Source organism: Microcaecilia unicolor, chromosome 3 (genome assembly GCF_901765095.1).
Source record: "Microcaecilia unicolor chromosome 3, aMicUni1.1, whole genome shotgun sequence".
Classification (NCBI taxonomy): domain Eukaryota; kingdom Metazoa; phylum Chordata; class Amphibia; order Gymnophiona; family Siphonopidae; genus Microcaecilia; species Microcaecilia unicolor.
The window spans coordinates 193,855,319-193,878,690 of NC_044033.1; positions in this window are offsets into that span (position 1 = coordinate 193,855,319).

Genomic DNA, 23,372 nt, shown 5'->3' on the forward strand with positions numbered 1-23,372 from the left:
AAAGGACTCAAATTTCCCAAAAGGGTCAATGTGAGAAACTTTGGAGCATTGTCCGGTTCTTCGACATCGTCATTGAGGTTGGCGACCTCGAGTGAGGCACCAGTATCGGGAGTCGAGGAAGGCATGGCTGCTGCAAGACCCCAAGACACTGGGAGCAGTGAGGCATTGATTGAGTCTCCACCTGCTTCGAGGCATCCTGCTATGCAGGCCCCCCTGGGACCGTCCATCGTCGGACCCCACCCCAAGGTGATGGGAGGATTCAAAATCGTCCTCGTCACCAATGAGGCGCTCGGGTGAGGTGCATCGGTTGAAGGGCAAGAAGCAACATTGCCAATCTCCTTTGACACGCGATGCCGAAGGACTCCGCACCCGAGAAGTGCCGATGCGTAGATCTCCCAACAGCCAGGGTCCCACACCCCAGGCGATTCGGCAACCTGAAATCCAACTGGTCCCTCAGCCTTTACCAATGGCGGCTCATGATCAGTGTAGCTCGGCCTTGCTCCCTGAGCTTTTGGAGGGATTGATGCAGTGATGTGCATTGGGATCAGGGGTGCTCCGCCTTTCCCTCAGCCTGCGGTGTGGCCTCTGGCGCTGCTTGCCACCCAGACCGGTACCACTTCGACATTGGTGGAGGAAGCTTTGTTGGAGTTGAGGTGGGATCGGACTCAACACCGTTTTCGAGGGCGTGGATCCTCGACGTCGAGGTGGGCCCAGTCTTGGACAACCCTGAGGGAAGTGCTATCCGATACAGAAGAAGAACGCTCATAGGAATCTGAGGTTGATCCCAGGTACTTCTCCGATGAGTCCTATGGGATCCCTTCTGAGCCTTCTCCTCCACCTGAGAGGAGTGTCTCCACAAGAGAGCCTCTCCTTCGCCTCTTTTGTACGGGAAATGGCTGAGGCCATTCCATCCCCTGTAGAAGTGGAGGATGAGCCCAGGGCCAAGATGCTTGAGGTCCTGAACTACACCCTCTCCACCTAAGGAGGCAGTGATGGCTCCTCTCCATGATATACTCAAGGCAGTTCTCATCAGGAACTGGGCGTCCCCTCTGTCTGTCCCTGTGGTCCCTAAGAAGATTGATACCCAATAGCGGGTCCACGGTGAACCTGGGTTGGTGAGGTCTCAGTTACCCCACAACTCCATAGTGGTGGATGCCACTCTCAAGAGAGCCAGGAGTACTAGGGACTGCCTCTGCTCCCCCAGGCAAAGTAGCTAGAACGCTGGACTCTTGGGAGAAAGATGTATTAGGCCGGTATGCTCATCGCCCATATTCAGTCTTACCAGCTCTTCACGAGCGTTTACTTGCGGAACTCAGTGGGCAGCTGTCAGACTTGGTCAATGCGCTCCCTCCAGAGCAGGCCAAGCCATTTTACCAGTTAATCAAGCAGCAGAAGGCATGTCACAAGTTCTTGGCCAGGGGCACTTACAACATTTTTGACATGGCATGCAGACTCTCATGGCTGCGTGTTTCTGACCGGGACCTTTCGGTCCAGCAGAGGATGGCAGATGCCCCTAGCTGGGAGGATAATCTTTTCAGAGAGCAGGTTGAAGAGGTTGCTGACATGAGCAAGAGGCACACTGATGCTATGTTTTCTCTCTCCCGCCGAGCGTCTTCTGCAGCTGCCTCCAACATCCAGGAGGTATTTTGGTAGGTCGCGGAGTGCCCCTTATTTCTCTCCTAGGCATTGGTACATTCCTATGGCTTGCCAGCCTGCTGAGGGTAAGCCCCAGCTCGCTTATTCTCGTCAACAGCGTGCACCCAAGGCCTTTCTGCTCCCCAGCAAAAGCGAAGGACGAGCTTTTGACTGGCTCCAGCAGAGCATAGCTGCGATCAAAGTGTCCATCCTGGATGACTTGCTGGTCAGGGGAAGGTTAATGATTTTTCACCAAAGGTGGCCTCTCATAACCTCCAACGGGTGGGTTTTTATCTCGGATACACCCTCAAATTGCCTTCCAAACCTCCAAATTGGTCATTCTTTCCGCTCTCAGCACAGGCAGGTACTTGGAGAAGAACTCTCTGCCCTTCTAAAGACCCATGCGGTCGAACCCGTTCCACCAGGGGAAGAAGGTCTGGGATTCTATTCCAGGTACTTCCTTGTGCAGAAAAAGGGGGAGGGGGTAAGTTCCATCTTAGACCTAAGGGCTCTGAACAAATTCCTAGTCTGAGAAAAGTTCAGGATGGTTTCCCTGGGCACCCTTCTTCCCATGATTCAGGAAAATGATTGGTTATGCTGTCTGGACTTCAAGGACGCATACACTCACATCCCGATACTTCCAGCCCACAGGAAGTATCTTCTATTTCGGCTGGGAACACAGCACTTTCAGTGCCTTGTGTTGCCTGTTGGTCTCGCATCAGCCCCCAGGTTTTTTACAAAATGTCTAGCGGTAGTCGCAGCATCGCTACTCAGCCTGGGAGTTCATGTGTTCCCTTATCTCGACGATTGGCTAGTGAAGAGCACCTTTGAGGAGGGTGCTCGGGAGTCTATGCGGATGACTATTCGGGTGCTGGAGCTATTGTAAACTACCCAAAGTCTCACTGTCATCTGGCTCAGCAATTGGAATGCATAGGAGCCCTGCTCAATACCAGGACTGTCTGGGCATGCCTTCCAGAGACACGTGCGGACAATCTTCTCTCCCTTGCGTCCAAGGTTCAGACGTCGCAGCAGGTCACAGCTGAGCAGATGTTGAGATTACTGAGCCACATGGCTTCTACAGTCTATGTTATGCCCATGGCACGTCTCCACATAAGGACTGCTCAATGGACCCTGGCTTCCCAGTGGTTTCATGCCACGGGCAGCCTAAAGGATGTCATCCAAGTGTCCCCGGAGCTGGTGCACTCTCTTAAATGGACAATTCGACCAAATTTGACCTTGGGACTCCCATTCCATATTCCTCAGCCAAAGAAGGTGCTGACAATGGATGTGTCTCTCTTAGGTTGGGGAGCTCATGTAGATGGGCTTCACACCCAAGGAGCTTGGTCCCTCCAGAAAACGAGTCTTCAGAGCAATCTCCTGGAGCTCCGAGTGATCTGGAACACTGTAAAGGCTTTCAGAGACCAGATGTCTCACCAAATTCTAGTTCAGCCAATCAGATTGTGATGTATTACATTAAGCAGGAGAGCACCAGACCATACCCTCTGTGTCAGGAAGCCACCCAGATGTGGCTTTGCGCGGGCCGTCACAGCGTGTTTCTCCAAGCCACATATCTGGCAGACGTAAACAACGACCTGGCCAACAGGATCATGCAACCATACGAGTGGTCTCTAAATACGGGCATAGCCCGCAAGATCTGAGCGTGCGGCACCCCCTCAGTGGATCTTTTTGCCACTCAACTCAATCGCAAGGTCCCTCAGTTCTGTTCCAGGCTTCAGGCCCACGACAGACTAGCATCAGATGCCTTTCTCCTTCATTGGGGGACAGGTCTTCTCCAATACCCATGGTGGGAAAGACTTAGTTGAAACTCAAGCAAGATCGTGAAACCATGATTCTGATCACACCCCATTAGCCGCAGCAGATTTAGTTCCCTCTTCTTCTGGAATTATCCTCCGAAGAACCATGGAGCTTGGAGTTTTTCAACCTTCATCACACAGAACGAGGGGTCGCTTCTACATCCCAACCTCCAGTGTCTGGCTCTCACGGCCTGGATGTTGACAGCCTACAATTCGTTTCCTTGACTCTTTCAGAGGGTGTGTCCTGAGTCTTGCTGGCTTTCAGGAAAGATTCCACTAAGAGGTGTTATTCTTTTAAATGGAGGAGGTTTGCCATCTGGTGTGACAGCAAGGCCATAGATCCCCTTTCTTGTCCTACACAGACCCTGCTTGAATACCTTTTACACTTATCAGAGTCTGGTCTGTAAGGGTTCACCTTAGTGCAATTAGTGCTTATCATCAGCGTGTAGAAGCTTATCTCTGGCCAGCCTTTAGTTGTTCGCTTTGTGAGAGGTTTGCTTTTGTCAAAGCCCCCTGTCAAACCTCCACCAGTGTATACCTCTTTCAGCACATGTATTATTGGGATTGCTGTACTAGGGAGGGACAGGTGTAATAGAGACTGGGATTAAGTTAATGTATATTTTAGAAATGGTTAGTTTTGGACTTCGTAAGTATTCTTGTTATTAGGGTTTGGTTTTGTACAAACTGTTGTCATTAAAAATTTCAAGAAACATAAAATTAAGGGGGAAAAACCCACCAGTGTCATGGGATCTCAATGTTATTCTCACCCAGCTAATGAAAGCTCCTTTTGAGCCACTGAATTCCTGCTACCTGAAGTAATTGACCTGGAAGGTCGTTTTCTTGGTGGCTGTTACTTCAGTTCGTAGGGTCAGTGAGCTTCAGGCCTTAGTAGTGGATGCACCTGTATTAAGTTTCACCACAACAGAATGCACCCTAAGTTCCTGTCGAAGGTGGTGTCTGAGTTCCATCTGAACCAGTCGATTATCTTGCCAACATTCTTTCCCCATCCTCACACCCATCCTAGCGAAGGCAGCTTGCACACCTTGGACTGCAAGAGAGTGTTGGCCTTTTACATGGAGCGGATGAAACCCTTCAGAGAGTCTGCCCACTTGTTTGTTTCTTTTGATCCCAACCAGAGGGGAGTCGCCATCGGTAAATGCACCATTTCCAGTTGGCTAGTAGACTGCATTTCCTTCACTTATGTCACGGCTCATAATGTTAGAGCCACAGCTGCGTCAGTAACCCACTTTGTCAGCCTCCATTGACAAGATTTGCAAAGCTACGACATGGTCTTCAGTCCACACATTCACATCTCACTACTGCCTTCAGCAGGATACCAGATGCAACAGTCGGTTTTGGCAGTCAGGGTTGCACAATCTCTTTGGGGTCTAGAATCCAACTCCACCCTCCTAGGCCTGTTTTGTTCTGTTCCAGGCTGCACCCTCATCTAGTTGTATATAGTTTTCAGGTTAATCTGCATTAAGTCCTCGCCGTTGCGAGGCCCAATTGACCACTATTTGTTTTGGGTAAGCCTGGATGCTAGGGATTCCCCACTTGTGAGAATGTAAGCCTGCTTGTCCTCAGAGAAAGCGAAGATACTTACCTGTAGCAAGTATTCTCACAATCCCACCCACCTCCCCTTGGAGTTGTTTTTTTTTTCTTCACTTTTTATTTCATGTTTTGCTTTTGTACTAAACTAAGAAGTGCGGTGGTGCTCCAGAAGCCTGCTGTCCTCGGAAAATACCTGCTACAGGTAAGTATATTCGCTTAATCTGGTTCAGAATAGCAGAACATCTTTCCCCATGGTACCTAACTGGAGCTCAGTGCACATATTGGTTATGCTGTGGTTGGTCAACTTGATAGTAGTTTTTCATAGTAACATGAGTATGATCATCTAGTCTGCTTGGTAATCTGGTTGGGATTGTACTGGCTGCTCTGTGCAGATAGTTTAAGCTTTCTGTACTGCTTTGATATGAACAGCAGCACTAACTGCTTCTGTTGTAAAGGTTTGCTTTAACTGAATGTTCTACTACTTGGATCTTGTCTTCCTGCTCTAGAGTGATTCTCTACTTATCCCATGCCTTTGTAGCACCACAACAATAGTGGAGTTCACACTCAGCAGGCAGCTATTCCTGGCATCTACCATTTTTCTGATCAAGTGTTCACTGCTGCTACTTGCAGCTTCATTATATACAGTATGTTATCTAATGCTATAGCTTCCCTGTCCTCAGGAAAATGATTTTAAATATTTAAATGTCTTGTCTCCCCTGTCCTTTCTTCTAAGTTCTGTTTTCTGGTCTTCGTGTCTCTTAGCATGTTGATTGCTTTTCTCTACTATATTGAGCCTTTCTATATCATTGCCATAATCACTTTCTAGCGCTGAACACAGGATTATAATCCCGCCAAGCAAATTTCATTATTCTCCAGGCTTATGAAAAAACCATGCTCTTCACTGACGTTTGTTTATTTAGTAGATCTGTCCAATTGTTGTGCCTCTAGAAATAAAACTTTTTTTGGGGGTATGACCAACCCAACCACCACCTATGATAACAGAATATTCTCAAGTATTGTCAACCTCTAACTCTGAAGTGGGGGGGGGGGGGTAACAAGTCTTTAAGCCCTGTTGAAAATCTTGTATATCTTTATATCTCCTTTTGCTAGAGTGTTCATCATATAGGGAAAGGGTTCAGAGAATTCCCTGTTTTCGGGAGCAATACCATAAGGATTCTGGGCCTATCAAATGTATCATTGTAACAGAAGTGTCAGGTCCTGTGTAAGTAAACATTATAGCTCATAAGGTGAAGGTGGAGTCTTAAAAAAAACCCAAAAACAATAAAACCTAAAACTCCCTGCTACCATTATTTATCAAGGCTTGAAATCCAGAATGGAAGCCTCTTCGGTACGAAATACTATTGGAAGAATTCTGTTAATGTGTAGGTGTAAAGTTCATTGCTGGTGTAAGACCAGGCCTAAGTAAGTGATCTGTGGCTTAACTATCACCTCAACAAGAGTTACTACTACATTTGTAAATGTCCGAGTCTTCATACACTGCAGGTGAGTTTCCTTACAGGTAGTAACCTTACTCATTTATCCTGGGGGTTTAGACCACCTTGAAACGGACCTTTTAAAGTTTTCTGGACTTACCTTGGCCTCCCCTGTCCTAGGACCTTTAAAGCTAATGTCAGGCTTGGGGAAATGTGCCTCACCTCTGCATATGAATAAGAATTGGTACACATGATGCACAAGAAGGGGTGGGGTGCACAACATAGGGAAAGGAAAGAAGCTTTAGGAGGATAAATGAGCCAGCAGAAAAGTAATGGAAATCAGGGTGTACAATTACTTTCATATAGCAAAGACATGACCAATGGGAGACAAAATCACAAAAGGTTGAGAAATGAGTGAATAGTTCCCTGCTTCCTAATTACTTTAAAACAAAAACATGGTTAGCAAGTTTAAAGTAAACAGTAAGGTGCTGTCCCATTACCCAGAGCTAATCTGTGACACTCAGTGTCATGAAGGCAAATAATTCAGTGGGCCCAGAAAGGGAGAAAATTAATAGAAAATAGATCAATCAAGCTAATTAAAAGATATGGCACCTGTCATGATCCATAATGGAAAGCACCAGTAAGAGCTCTTTTACATGAGGTTCTGTCTGAAATTCTTTTACGAAACCTGTGTGTTGGAACTAGATTAACCATTGTGCTGATCCAGTACAACATTCATGTCCTCCTAGATCAGCATTCTCCATACACATGAATGCAGCCATATACCTCACATGTGGTGTTTGTACATGGCTGTATCACAAGTGTGAACATTATGAAAATGACTGCAATCGGCCAAGCTCAGCTCTATACGTCACTATTTTTACTTCCTCTGCAAAACCCACACAGGAAGCCCAGAAGCAACAGAAAATTTAAAAGATCTACACTAGCAAAAAAGATTTTTTTTTTCCTGTGTTAAAATTAATGTAAAGGAGTTTCTTTGAGAGTGCTTCTGGAATCCACAGGATGACTGCGTGAGCTGAACTATGGGCTCCCGAATCAAGTAAGAGGGTGACTCCTATCCTTGTCAGCTCTTTGGCTTGTCTGACTAGTTTTGTAGCACAGCTTCCTTATTCTGAAACGATGAGATATGGAAGAAGAAACAAATCACGCAAAGCACAATTCTATCAGTCTGTGCACGAGTAGAAACCTGGAAGAATTGAGAGAGGTTTTAAAGAAAAAAAGGAATTCTAGCTTTCTTAACAAGCCTTGGTCTTAGGTAGACTGCTAGTATTTGGGTACTATGTACTGAGGGCACTTTTTCCCCCCCCCACACACCCATGGGAGTAATGCACGGCGTGCTGATCTATAGGTGCTAATACAGGAGTCTTGTTTCTTATTCTTATGCTCCTTGCGTCTACAGCTGACTTGAAAATTTTGGTGGCTCCAACTCCATTATTATTGGAGAAAACAACATGATATCAAAAATATATTATTTTATATTAGTCATAATTAATGCAGCATCATAGACAGTACAATTTACATACTGAAGTAAAGGAGCTGGTGCCCAGATCTACCTACAAGAAAATGTTTCCTCTGGTGAGCACAAGTTTAGGAACTGCTATATCGTGGCAGCAGATTTTTGACGAGCAGCTGAGTGATAGCATTAGCTCTTGGATCAGCTCTCACCTCATTCCTTATTCTTTTCAAGTTTCTTTTAGCCACTATGGAGTACCTCAAGGGCCCTGCTTGCCTTTACCTTTCTTAATGTTTTTCTGGCCCCTCTTCTCCTTCCCTCCTCCATTCACTCTGTTAGTCTGTTCATGTGTGTCAATGACATTGCACATTTGTTTCCATCTGATCTCTCTGTACCCAGTCTTGAGAGACTCCTGAGAAAATTAAAGAGTCATGGGATAGGAGACAAGTTACTGGTGTGGATTAGGAACTGGTTACTGGACAGAAAACAGAGGGTAGGGTTAAATGGTCATTTCTCCCAATGGAGAAGGGTGAACAGTGGAGTGCCACAGGGATCTGTACTGGGACTGGTGCTATTTAACATTTATAGATAAGATGAAAATCAGAACGTCGAGTGAGGTGATTCAATTTGCAGATGATACAAAACTATTCAAAGGTTGTTAAAACACGCGAGGACTGTGAAATATTGCAGGAAGACCTTAGGAAATTAGAAGACTGGGCAACCAAATGGCAGATTAAATTTAATGTGGACAAATGCAAATTGATGCACATTGGAAAGAATAATCCAAATCACAGTTACCTGACACCTTTGGAGTTTGCACTAAAAAAAAAACCATCTACGTGTCTTCGTAGATAATAAGCTGAAATCTTCTGCTCAGTGTGCGGTGGCAGCCAAAAAAGTAAACAGGATGCTAGGAATTATTAGGAAAGGGATGGTGAAAAAGACCGACAATACTATATTGCCTCTTTATCGGTCCATGGTGCGACCGCACCTTGAGTATTGTGTTCAGTTCTGGTCGCTGTATCTCAAAAAAGATATAGCAGAATTAGAAAAGGTTCAAAGAAGAGCAACCAAAATGATAAAGTGGATGGAACTCCTCTCATATGAGGAACGGCTAAAGAGGTTAGGGCTCTTCAGCTTAGAAGAGACAGATGAGGGGAGATATGACTGAGGTCTACAAAATCTAGAGTGATGTAGAACAAGTAGAAGTTAATCGATTTTTTTTACTCGTTCCAAAAGTACAAAGACTAGGGGACACTCGAGGAACTTACATGGAAATACTTTTAAAACAAATAGGAGGAAATATTTTTTTCACAAAGACTAGCTAACTACTACTACTAATCATTTCTATAACGCTACTAGATATACGCAGCACTGTACACATTATATGCAGGTACTTTCACTGTCCCTAGAGGGCTCACAATCTAAGTTTTTGTTGCTGGGGCAATGGAGGGTTAAGTAACTTGCTCAAGGTCACAAGAAGCTGCAGTGGGAATCGAACCCAGGTTGCACTAACTCCCGAGCTCTGGAACTGTTTGCCGGAGGATGTGGTAGCGGCGGTTAGCGTATCTGCGTTTTAAAAAGCTTTGGACAAGTTAAGTCCATAGTTTTCTATTGAGACCGATATGGGAGGCAGCTGCTTGCCCCATGATTAGTAGCATGGAATGTTGCTAATAATTGGGTTTCTGCCAGGTACTTGTGACCTGGCTTGGCCACTGTTTGGAAACTGGGCTAGATGGACCATTGGTCTGACCCAGTATGGCTACTCTTATGTTAGAGTGGAGGAGTAGCCTAGTGGTTAGTGCAGTGGACTTTGATCCTGGGGAACTGCGTCCAATTCCCACTGCAGCTCCTTGTGACTCTGGGCAAGTCACTTAATCCTCCATAGGTACAAATAAGTACCTGCATATACCATGTAAACAGCTTTGAATATAGTTGTAAAAACCACTGAAATGCGGTATATCAAGTCCCATTCCTTTTCCCTTATGTATTACAATCCTGTTTTCAGGCAACTGAGGGCTAGCTGAAACCTCACAATCTCCACCACAACATTCTTAAATGCAAGTCCATCTCTCTTCCTGATCCCCCCCATTCCCTTTCATTGGCAGAACTCCATCACCTCTCTGTAATGTCATCCTTATGCTCAGTGTTATTTCTGACTTCTCTCTCTCAAACCCCAGACCGATGCAGTCATCAAATCCTCCTCCCTCCCCCCCCCCCCCCCCCCCCCCACAGTACATCCGGTCCATCAAATCTTGTTTTTCTTTTGATCAACTCAAACAGGCTGAGTACCTAAATCTATAGTCAAAATTTCACTAAACTAAATTTAGGAGCATAAAAAGTGGCTACAGGGTGAGGGGGAAAGTTAGGAACTTGACACTTATTTTCAGCACTGGGCTCAAATTTATAAGCGTAACGTTTAAGCTGAAAGTTTAGGCTCTTCAGTTTCACTGAAAATAGGGCACAGAAAAGGCTAGATTTTTTTTAATATCAAGCCCCTATTCTAAACACAGCTCATTGCCAAATTGGAGTGCTGGAACTGCCTCTATAATGATCTGCTCACTTCATCTTCACCTTACACAATCTACCAGGGTAAAGCTCCTAATGAAGGCAACTGTAACCATCTGTCCCCTCTCCTCATTTCCCAACACTGACTTCCTATTACAGCCTGCCTTAAATTTGAAACTTTTTATCTTGGCTGTCTCAGGCACTTTTGCTTTCTCTTCTCCTACCCTCTCATTCACATTTACAGATTTTCAGTAAGTTTGCTTTCTTTCATCACTGTTCATTCCTCTAGAATTCCCTCCTGCTGTACTACGCCAGGAAAAGTCTTTTCCACAGTTTAAGAAAGCTACAAAGACCTGGCTGTTCCAGTTGGCAGTTTGCAGTGAAGTCTGATAAGCTCTCTTCTCTCCTCCCCCCCCCCCCCCCCCCCCCCCCCATATCCTTCTTTCCCCTTTCCCTACTGGGTTGGCCTCATGAAAGACACATTTTTATATGCCTTTATTTTTATTTTTAAATTGACACCACCCTGATGGGTTTTCGCTCCAAAGGGCTATACATAAGTACATAAGTACATAAGTAGTGCCATACTGGGAAAGACCAAAGGTCCATCTAGCCCAGCATCCTGTCACCGACAGTGGCCAATCCAGGTCAAGGGCACCTGGCACGCTCCCCAAACGTAAAAACATTCCAGACAAGTTATACCTAAAAATGCGGAATTTTTCCAAGTCCATTTAATAGCGGTCTATGGACTTGTCCTTTAGGAATCTATCTAACCCCTTTTTAAACTCCGTCAAGCTAACCGCCCGTACCACGTTCTCCGCCAACGAATTCCAGAGTCTAATTACACGTTGGGTGAAGAAAAATTTTCTCCGATTCGTTTTAAATTTACCACACTGTAGCTTCAACTCATGCCCTCTAGTCCTAGTATTTTTGGATAGCGTGAACAGTCGCTTCACATCCACCCGATCCATTCCACTCATTATTTTATACACTTCTATCATATCTCCCCTCAGCCGTCTCTTCTCCAAGCTGAAAAGCCCTAGCCTTCTCAGCCTCTCTTCATAGGAAAGTCGTCCCATCCCCACTATCATTTTCGTCGCCCTTCGCTGTACCTTCTCCAATTCTACTATATCTTTTTTGAGATACGGAGACCAGTACTGAACACAATACTCCAGGTGCGGTCGCACCATGGAGCGATACAACGGCATTATAACATCCGCACACCTGGACTCCATACCCTTCCTAATAACACCCAACATTCTATTCGCTTTCCTAGCCGCAGCAGCACACTGAGCAGAAGGTTTCAGCGTATCATCGACGACGACACCCAGATCCCTTTCTTGATCCGTAACTCCTAACGCGGAACCTTGCAAGACGTAGCTATAATTCGGGTTCCTCTTACCCACATGCATCACTTTGCACTTGTCAACATTGAACTTCATCTGCCACTTGCCCCGCCCATTCTCCCAGTCTCGCAAGGTCCTCCTGTAATCGTTCACATTCCTCCTGCGACTTGACGACCCTGAATAATTTTGTGTCATCGGCGAATTTAATTACCTCACTAGTTATTCCCATCTCTAGGTCATTTATAAATACATTAAAAAGCAACGGACCCAGCACAGACCCCTGCGGGACCCCACTAACTACCCTCCTCCACTGAGAATACTGGCCACGCAATCCTACTCTCTGCTTCCTATCTTTCAACCAGTTCTTAATCCATAATAATACCCTACCTCCGATTCCATGACTCTGCAATTTCTTCAGGAGTCTTTCGTGTGGCACTTTGTCAAACGCCTTCTGAAAATCCAGATATACAATATCAACCGGCTCCCCATTGTCCACATGTTTGCTTACCCCCTCAAAAAAATGCATTAGATTGGTGAGGCAAGACTTCCCTTCACTAAATCCGTGCTGACTTTGTCTCATCAGTCCATGTTTTTGTATATGCTCTGCAATTTTATTCTTAATAATAGCCTCCACCATCTTGCCCGGCACCGACGTCAGACTCACCAGTCTATAATTTCCCCGGATCTCCTCTGGAACCCTTCTTAAAAATCGGAGTAACATTGGCTACCCTCCAGTCTTCCGGTACTACACTCGATTTTAGGGACAGATTGCATATTTCTAACAGTAGCTCCGCAAGTTCATTTTTTAGTTCTATTAATACTCTGGGATGAATACCATCAGGTCCCGGTGATTTACTACTCTTCAGCTTGCTGAACTGACCCATTACATCCTCCAAGGTTACAGAGAATTTGTTTAGTTTCTCCGACTCCCCCGCTTCAAATATTCTTTCCGGCACCGGTGTCCCCCCCAAATCCTCCTCGGTGAAGACCGAAGCAAAGAATTCATTTAATTTCTCCGCTACGGCTTTGTCCTCCTTGATCGCCCCTTTAACACCATTTTCGTCCAGCGGCCCAACCGACTCTTTGGCCGGTTTCCTGCTTTTAATGTATCTAAAAAAATTTTTACTATGTATTTTGCTTCCAACGCTAATTTCTTCTCAAAGTCCTTTTTTGCCCTCCTTATCTCCGCTTTGCATTTGGCTTGGCATTCCTTATGATCTATCCTGTTACTTTCAGTTGGTTCTCTTCTCCACTTCTGAAGGATTGTTTTTTGGCTCTAATGATTTCCTTTATCTTACTGTTTAGCCACGCCGGCTGACGTTAGTCTTTTTTCCCTTTTTCTAATACGTGGAATATATTTGTCCTGAACCTCCAGGATGGCGTTTTTAAACAGCATCCACGCCTGATGCAAGTTTTTTACTCTGCGAGCTGCTCCTTTCAGTCTTTTTTTCACCATTTTTCTCATTTTGTCGTAATCACCTTTTCTATAGTTAAACGCTAGCGTACTTGATTTCCTAGTTTCACTTCCTTCAATGCCAATATCAAAACCGATCATATTATGATCACTGTTATCAAGCGGCCCTCGTATCGTTACCCCCCCTGCACTAGATCATGAGCACCACTAAGGACTAAGTCTAGTATTTTTCCTTCTCTTGTCGGCTCCTGAACTAGCTGTTCCATGAAGCTGTCCTTGATTTCATCAAGAAATCTTATGTCCCTTGCGTGTACAGATGTTACATTAACCCAGTCTATATGCGGGTAATTGAAATCCCCCATTATTATTGTGTTGCCCCAGTTTGTTTGCGTCCCTGATTTCCTTTAACATTTCCGCATCCGTCTGTTCGTCCTGGCCAGGCGGACGGTAGTACACTCCTATCACTATCCTTTTCCCCTTTGCACATGGAATTTCAATCCACAGTGATTCCAAGGAGTGTTTTGTTTCCTGCAGAATTTTCAATCTATTTGATTCAAGGCTCTCGTTAATATACAATGCTACCCCTCCACCAATCCGATTCACCCTATCACTACGATATAATTTGTACCCCGGTATGACAGTGTCCCACTGGTTATCCTCCTTCCACCAGGTCTCAGAGATGCCTATTATATCTAATTTTTCATTTAGTGCAATATATTCCAACTCCCCCATCTTATTTCTTAGGCTCCTGGCATTCGCATATAGACATTTCAAACTATGATTGTTGTTCCTAAGTACATCATGCTTAGTACTTGACAGTATTAATTGGCAATCTTTTGTCTGATTTTTATTGTTATTTAAAGATACCCGATCTACTACAATCTCTTTTGCAACCTATCAGGATACTCTATCTTCCCTGTTATGGTGATATCTTTGAAAGATACCTTATCCTGAACCATGCTCTTTTGAGCGACTGTCGGCCTTCCCCCCATTTCTAGTTTAAAAGCTGCTCTATCTCCTTCTTAAACGCCGATGCCAGCAGCCTGGTCCCACTCTGGTTAAGATGGAGCCCATCCTTTCGGAATAGGCTCCCCCTTCCCCAGAATGTTGCCCAGTTCCTAACAAATCTAAAGCCCTCCTCCCTGCACCATCGTCTCATCCACGCATTGAGACTCTGGAGCTCTGCCTGTCTCTTGGGCCCTGCGCGTGGCACAGGTAGCATTTCAGAAAATGCTACCCTGGAGGATCTGGATTTCAGCTTTCTACCTAAGAGCCTAAATTTTGCTTCCAGAACCTCCCTCCCACATTTTCCTATGTCATTAGTACCCACATGTACCAAGACAGCCGTCTCCTCCCCAGCACTATATAAAATCCTATCTAGGTGACGCGTGAGGTCCGCCACCCTTCGCACCAGGCAGGCAAGTCACCAGGCGATCCTCACGTCCACCAGCCACCCAGCTATCTATATGCCTAATGATCGAATCACCAAGTACAACAGCTGTCCTAACCTTTCCCTCCCGGGCAACATTTGGAGATATATCCTCGGTGCGAAAGGATAATACATCCCCTGGTGGGCAGGTCCTGGCTACAGGAGTACTTCCTACTTCACCAGGGTGATGCTCTCCTTCTAGGAGACCTCCCTCCTCCAAGGTAGCACAGGGGCTACCTGACTGGAGGTGGACTTCTCTACAACATCCCTGTAGGTCTCCTCTATGTACCTCTCTGTCTCCCTCAGCTCCATCAAGTCTGCTACTCTAGCCTCAAGAGAACGGACACGTTCTCTGAGAGCTAGGAGCTCTTTGCATCGGGCACACACATATGACACCTCACCAATTGGGAGATAATCATACATGTGACACTCAATGCAAAAGACTGGATAGCACCCCTCTCGCTGCTGGACTGCTGACTCCATCTTAGTGTTTTTTGAGTTTTTCCGTAATTTAAAACTTGCTAAAGTATTAAGGATATCAGCCTATCACTAACTTACAGTTCCTCCTTTAAAACCCCAATCTTCAAGTTCCGAAAGCACAAGCAAAATTTGTTCACTTACCAGAGAAATATCCTCTTCTCCCAGAACTTATTAGAAGGAAAGCTTTCGCGCGCCTAACGGCGCGCGGCACCTTGAGCAGAGGCCCCGAGTGGATCGGAACGGACCTGGGAGTCACTCCGGCGAAGGCTCCGAGGATATGCAGATGAGCTGCAAGTCCTCCACGGCACCTGAGAAGGCAACCGGTGGGAGAGCTGGGCACCTCTCAACCAAGAAAAGGCTTACCAGGGGTTAGGCCGAAGCCAGCATTCCTCCCCCTGAGGGTCACCTGATCCTGGCTAAGAAGTACCTGGTAGCTCTGGGTCTATAAAGAAACTGTTTTAAGCAGTGAACATTGTTCAGATATTCAGCTACAGCTTACTGGCTAAGTATTGTTGGAATGTCCAGTTCAATCGTTTGTTGGTCTTCACTTACAGCAGGGGCGTAGCTACAGGTGGGCCTGGGTGGGCCTAGGCCCATCCAGTCTTGGTTCAGGCCCACCCAGAAGCACTACACCCAAACCAATTCCCTCCCTTCCCTCCAACCTCACTCCCATGTCCAGCACAGCGCCTCTTCCCTTCACACTCACATGCCCAGCGGCTCTCTCCCCTCCCACAGTTCCGGCACCGCCACCTCCATATCTTCCTTACCCACCCCCCATCCTTGTCGCAGCGCTTGCTCACTCTATCATCGCCGCCCAGCAGGAACTTCAAACAGCGCGTCAGCGCTGTGTCAGAGCCTTCCTCTCTGCTGCATCCCACCCAGCCTGCGTAAACAGGAAGTTGCGTGAGATGCGGCAGAGAGGAAGGCTCTGACACAGTGGCTGGGCCACTGATTTATACATCTATTCTTAACGTCATCTTTATTGTTCCATGAAAAAGAAGAACAAAGAGAACAGTTCATACAGCAGAGGAACATTTTCCATTACACCAGCGACTCATCTGTTAAGAGCCAGAACTTTTCTTAGCTCGCCTTACCTCTTCACCGGTCTAAATATTTCAAAATACAGGTACTTATTTGTACCTGGGGCAATGAGGGGTTAAGTGACTTGCCCAGAGTCACAAGGAGCTGCCTGTGGCTGCAGTGGGAATCAGACCCTGGTCCCCAGTTCCCCAGGACCAAGGTCAACCACGTTAACCACTAGGCAGCTCCTCCCCTATTATATGAATTTCTTAAAGTTTTAAACAAAAGCACTTAGCTTTGTATATAGCTATGAAAATTGGAGCCATTGGTTGGTGGTCCTGCTGTTCATAGCTATATACAAAGGTAAGTGCTTTTGTTTAAAACTTTAAGAAATTCATATAATATAAATAAAATAATAGGATGAAATATTTAGACCGGTGAAGCGGTAAGGCGAGCTAAGAAAGGTTCTGGTTCTGAACAGATGAGTCGCTGGTGTAATGGAAAATGTTCCTCTGCTGAATGAACTGTTCTCTTAGTTGTTGTTTTTCATGGAACAATAAAGATGACGTTAAGAATAGATGTATAAATCCCGCATCCCTTACTTCTACCCCACCCCATCCCATCAGACAGATGAGAGGCAGCAGCAGCAGCAGATCCTCTTCAGGAATCTTTAATCTGTAAATAATGATATAATAATTAATTTATTTAGTTGTCCAGGAACGTCCACTACCACTGAAAGGCAGTACATCAAATCCATTACTCTTAACACTTAATTGTGAGTCCCATATACCTTCTGCCCTCTCTCTCTCTCTCTTTGTGCCCATCTGTAAAATATGTACTATGGGGGTCTTTTACTAAAGATTAGCTCGAGTTATCTGTAGCAGGGCTCATGGGAATAAAATGGGCCCTGCTGCAGATGACTCGAGCTAATCTTTACTAAAAGACCCCCCATGCAACATACATGCATATTCACAGAATAGCACTAAGGCAGAATTTTGGCTTATACATGAGTATCTGCACATATATGTGCCTAGATAACATTATTCTGGTTATTTAATTGCAATGTCACCAAGTAAATGTAAGCACATTCTTTATAGAATTAACTTCTGTTCACTTGATTCTGTTTATGGAGGCAGAAAATTGGTGCCAAAAAACATTCCACCTAGGTGTATTCTATAGACAGCACTTAGATTAAGGTGCTGTTAGCAGAATATGCCTTAGGAATTCATAGACTATGCCTTACTGCCATGGCATCGCCTAACTCTAGGCATGGCCATTTACTTGGTGAAATACCAACACCTAAGTTAAGCGTGGAGTAGATTTATTCTATAACCCTGCACGTAAATTTTGTAACACCCACAACCCTCCTAGTCCATGCCATGGCCACACCCCCTTTTTGGCATCACATATTAGAATTTGTGCACACCACTTTGCAGAATATGCTTAGCAAGTAACACGTATAAATTCTAATTGATGCCAATTAGTACTGATAAATGCTTGTTAATATTCAATTATCAGTACTGATTAGCTTATTAACCAATTAAGTTATGCACATTGTTTAGGAATCCACTTGAATTTCTGTGTGGAAATATCGCCTTGATATATAGAATCCAGGGGTGTATGCTAACTTTGAACCCATCAAACATATAAATGGCGAGTGACCGTACTCACTCGCAAATGCGCAGTAGAGACTTCCCTCTCTGTCCCGCCCCGCGTCAATACATGATGATGGGGCGGGACAGAGAGGGAAACTGCGCGAAGCCGCTGACGTCGCTACCGCTCCCCCCCCCGAGGTCGCTGCTACCGCTCCCCCCCCGAGGTCGCCGCCGCCCCCCCTGCACCCAGCCCGAGCACTCTCTTCGGTATTGAACTTACATCGGCGAAAACGCAGGCAGCACGCAGAACAGCTGAGGTCCCGTCGCCCTTTCTTCCCTGCCTGTCCCGCCCTCGCCGACGTTACGTCACATGAGGGCGTGACACAGGCAGAGAAGGAAGGCCGACGGGAGCTCAGCTGATCTGCATGCTGCCTGCGTTTCGCCGATGTAAGTTCAATACCCTGGAAAGTGCAAGCGTGAAGGGGGCTCCGAGACTCTCTCTCCCCCCCCACACTGGAAAGGGGGACCCGATAACAATACATTAAACCAGAAAAAAAATATGAGCTTACCTCTCAGCTCTTTTGTCAGCTGGATATTCTGTTAAAATATAAACATATTTGTAGTTTTTAATATCTCTCCTGTGCTCTTAAACTTATGCAACTTAATAATATCTCTAGTTTTAACTCCTTAGTAGCTTCTGCTGCTCACCCTCTCTAGACAGCACATCCAGATAGCACAGATACCCTTGCCTGGCCTGTGAGCTGAAAGGACTTTGTAGCAGCCCTCATCCTCCCTTCCACCTCATGCTTGAGTGCACCTAGATCTGTGTATTCCCAATAGAAGAGACATCCAAAACTGAATCCCCTGTAGTACAATACTACAACTCCAGTCATCAGGCTGGCACAAACACATATAGGTCTAAATGAATATACTATCATAAAGGTTAAAATAAAATACTTATTTTGCACCTGGGAAAATGGTGGGTTAAGTGACTTGCTCAGAGTCACAAGGAGCTACACTGGGAATTGAACACAGTTCTGAAGGATCAAGGTCCACTGCACTAACCATTGAGGCTACTCCTCTCTACTATTCAGGAGGAATAGTATGAGAGGTACAGTGCTGGATCTGTAGGGAAAGAGTGATCATAACATGATCAAGTATAAGCTATATCTGGAAAGAAGCCACAAAGGAAATTTACTGTGAAGTGAAAGAGGCTATTTGAGCCACAAGAGCATCCTTCAAAGAATGGAAAAAGGACCCAAATGAAGAAGATAAGAAGCAACAAAGCACTGGTGAGTTAGAGGCAAAGCTTTGATAAAGAAGGCTAAAAGAAAATATGATGAGAAACTTGCTGCTTATTTAAAAACTCACAACAACAACTTTTTCAGGTATATCAGAAGCAGAAAGCCTATGAGGGAATCCATGAAGGAGCAAATGGGGGGCATTCAGGGAGGACAAAGCCATTACGGAGAGACTGAATTAATTTTTTACTTTGCTCTTTATGGAAGAAGATCTACCTGTACAAGAAATGGTTTTCAATGGTTATGATGCAGAGGAACTGAGAGAAATCTCAGTGTAACTAGAAGACAAACTGAGCCAAATCAACAAATTAAAGACTATTAAATCATCTGGACCAGATGGCATGCACGCTATGGTTTTGAAAGAACTCAGTGATGAAATGGCAGATATTCTGTTACTGATCTTTAACCTGTCATTACAATCATCTTTAATACCTGAAGATTGGAGGGTGGCCAGAATAATGCTGATTTTTTAAAAAGGCTCCAGGGTGATCCAGAAAAATTACAGACTAGTAAGCCTGATTTCAGTGCCATGCAAAATAGTAGAAACTATTATAAAGAATAAAACTATGGAACACACAGAAAAACATGGTTTAATGGGATAGAGTCAGCATGGATTCATTCAAGGGAAGTCTTGACTCACCAATTTACTTAATTTCTATGAAGGCATGAATAAACATATCAATAAATGTGAGCTACTTGATGCAGTATATGTAGATTTTCAGAAAGCTTTTGATATAGTTCTCCTGAGAAAATTATAGAGTCTTTGGATAGGAGGCAATGTTTTATTGTGGAATAGGATTTGGTTATTGGATCTTCCAATCAATATCAGGCAAGTGGAAATCTCACATCAGCACTTCCCATATCATCCCCAAATTATAGATATCTTTGATCTGTTCTTTATTCAGCTTTTTCATCTGTGTGGATAGGGCAGTGCTTTTCATCTGGTGTGCCGCCAGTACTTTGAACACATTCAAAATATAGCTGTGAAAGGGAATTACTACTAATAGGTAATTTTAATATGCCAGATGTTGATTCAGTAATCCCTACTGTGGGGTATTTTAGAAGGAGGAAAATCCTGGATTCTCTACAGGAGAATTATTCCATCAGTTTTTAATGGGAACCACACAGAATAGGGACATATTGGACTTAGTACTTACTAATGGGGAGGGTGTTTCTGATGTTATAGTAGGTCATTTTCTGGCATCCAGTGATCACCAGATGGTGTGGTTCATATTAAGATAGGTGTGGAGAGGGTTCATTGAAAAGTGAAGGCTCTAGACCTGAAAAAAATCTAACTTTGTTGAGATGGGAGTTACCTCAAGGAATTGCTGTCTGGATGGGAACATCTGGAAGAAGTAGGAAAGCAGTGGGCAAACTGAAAGGAGCTATTATAAGGGCAACAATCTTTTTGTAAGGAAAGTAAATAAAAGTAAGAGAAAAAGGAGGCCACATTGGTTTTGAAAAGTAGTAGCTGAAAAGGTAAGGAAAACAGGTTAGCATATCTGGAAAAGCTAGGATAAGCTGGTAGTGTAGTCAGGAAAGCAAAAATGCAAATGGAAGATAAGAGCCAATATTATAAAATGTGTGTGTGTGTGGTGGAGGGGGGGGGGGATAGAATATATTTTTAGGTATATTAGTGATAGGAGGAAGTGCAAAAGTGGCATAACATCAGCATTTGCGCCAAGCTATGCTCAACAAAATTTCACATCAATAACTACAAAACTCATGTCAGCATAACTAAGGGCCACAGCTTTATTAACATATAATCTTATTTAGAAATATAACAATTTAATTTATAACACCAACATGTACAATCATCTCAAAACCCCCAGAGAGGCCTTTCCTCCACCATTGAATCTATTCAGTGCCAAACTAGCCTCATCAAGCATGCTTGACCAAGTCCAAAATCCACGGTAATGAAGGAGTTACCAAAATCACTGCTGTGGTGCCGCACACAATATAGCATATACTTTACAACTTTTACTTCATTTAGACAAGGCCTCCTCATCAGTTTACCAAATAACCCAAAACATTCTACCCACCAAAGCTGTGACCACCCACTTGAACCCCTCTATAACCCCAAATTACCCCCCCCCCCCCCAACAGCCTCAAATATATCCAAAACAGGGAGGGAAGGTCAGATGACTGCCACAAATCTCCCACCTGCTCTCATGAACCACCTCCTTCCCATACAAAAATATTATCTGCCCATCAAAATCCCCAACTTTCCAAACCATTTCCCTGGCAACCTCTCACCTAATCAGGGAGCCTGCAAGTTTCTAAATTAGCCATCCACAATCTTACCTATACCTGATTTGACCTTTAATTTAACTTCTCCCCCCCCCACCACCATTCTGTCACTGCATGGGCTGGCTCAGCTGCTGTAATCCAAGGCTGTGAGTCTCCTAAAATCGTATTTGTACCAAGCCATGCTCACAAGATTTACATCAATTACTACAAACTCATGTCTGGCATAATGAAAGGCAGCAGCTTTATTAACATATACATTTTATTTAATAAATATAACATTAATTCTAAAATCAATTGTACCAATCACCCAAAACCCCACAGATGTCTTTCTTTCATCATTTTAAGCTAGTCAGTGTCAAAATAGCCTCAGCAAGCACTCTTGACCAAGTCCAATGTCTGCAGTAATACAGGACTTAGCAAGATCACTATCCAGCTCATTTTCAAACAAGAACGCCGACCATCTTCCGACACAAATCGGGAGATGGCCGCCCATCTCCTAAAACCCGGCCAAATCGGTATAATGGAAAGCCGAATTGGCCGTCTTCAACTGCCGTCCTGTAGCGGGGCCGGCTAAACTCCAAAGGGGGCGTGTCGGCTTGGTAGCGAAGGCGGAATGGGGGTGTACATTGAGATGGCCGGCTTCCACTCGATAATCAAAAAAGAAAGCCGGCCCTGATGAGAATTTGGTCCGGTTTTTTTGGACACTTTGTGTTTGGTCCAAGTCCACAAATAGTGCCCCTACTGACCAGATGACCACCAGAGGGAATCAGGGATCACCTCCCCTGACTCCCCCAGTAGTCACTAACCCCCTCCCACCAAAAAAAACCCCAACTTTAAAAATTTTTTTTTGCCAACCTGAATTGTCATACCCAGCACCCTGACAGAAATATGCAGGTCCCTGGAGCAGTTGTTAGTGGGTGCAGTGCATTTCAGGCAGGTGGACCAAGGCCCCACCCCCCCTACCTGTTCCACTTGGGGTCGTTAATGTTGAGCCCTCAAAACCCCCCTAAAACCCACTGTACCCACATGTAGGTGCCCCCCTTCAGCCCTTAGGGTTAATAAATCCCAATACGTAAATGAATTAATTAATATTAAAATACTCAGAACAAATCAAGTCCTTAACTAAAGATCCACCTATTTTTTACCCTAAAAGCTAGTCAGTATAAATGCTTACACTTCTAATCAGAGAAATCAGAGTTATGTCCAGTGCATTTTTCTAGCAAAAAAGGTGCCGGTACTCAATGCCAGACTATCCTTCAGGGATGGGGTGATCACTGAGGGACCCACCCCACAATAGCCAGGCTCCCTGCAACCAGTCACAGAATCTATAACAAGGCAGAACTGGTGTGTAGAGCCTGAGCTCTTTCATTAAAACTTAGGACCATGGGTCAATTTTAGCAGACAATGGAAAGGTGCTGGTACTCAGTACCCCCGAGTACCCCCTCAAAAAAAGCCCTGGAAGAATGACAGTAGGAGCTTAGGTGAAAAAAAACTGGTGAGTTTAGAAATCATGTGACATGAGGTCAACTAGCAAGAAACCAGATTGATGTGAGATGTATGAGCGCATGTTGGGAAAGATAAACAGCTTAAAAATTACTGCTCATCTAGAGAGACAAAGATAAAATTAGAACAGCACACATCAGAAAAGTAACAAAAACTAGCATCTGGTTTACCTACAATAGCAATTTATCTTAGAACCAATGTAAGATATTCTAATAACATTCATATTTTCATTAATATTTACAATAATTTTCTTACTTTGGTCTCTCATAGCCATGTCTTCTGCTCTTTTTGTGTAAGGTTCAGTTATGTAGTATCTATTATCTTCCATAAAGCCTCGATCTGGTTTCCATTGGGGCATGTCTGGCATACTCTGACTATAAGTTGTACGATAAGTTGCTGAATCAGCAGGTGACCTATACATTCCTGCCATGGATGGTGGTGGACCTTGATATTGAAATGCAGTTGTGCGAAGCTGTCTAACATAGTCTCCTGGCTGCTTTGGTCCTTTCTGGGAAGGAACGAATATTTCCTGTGGAATTTGTTCAATGTAGCATGGAGGTACTTCTTCACACACAGGACATCTTGTAGCACAGGGGCAGCTGGAGGACCTTTACTAAAATCA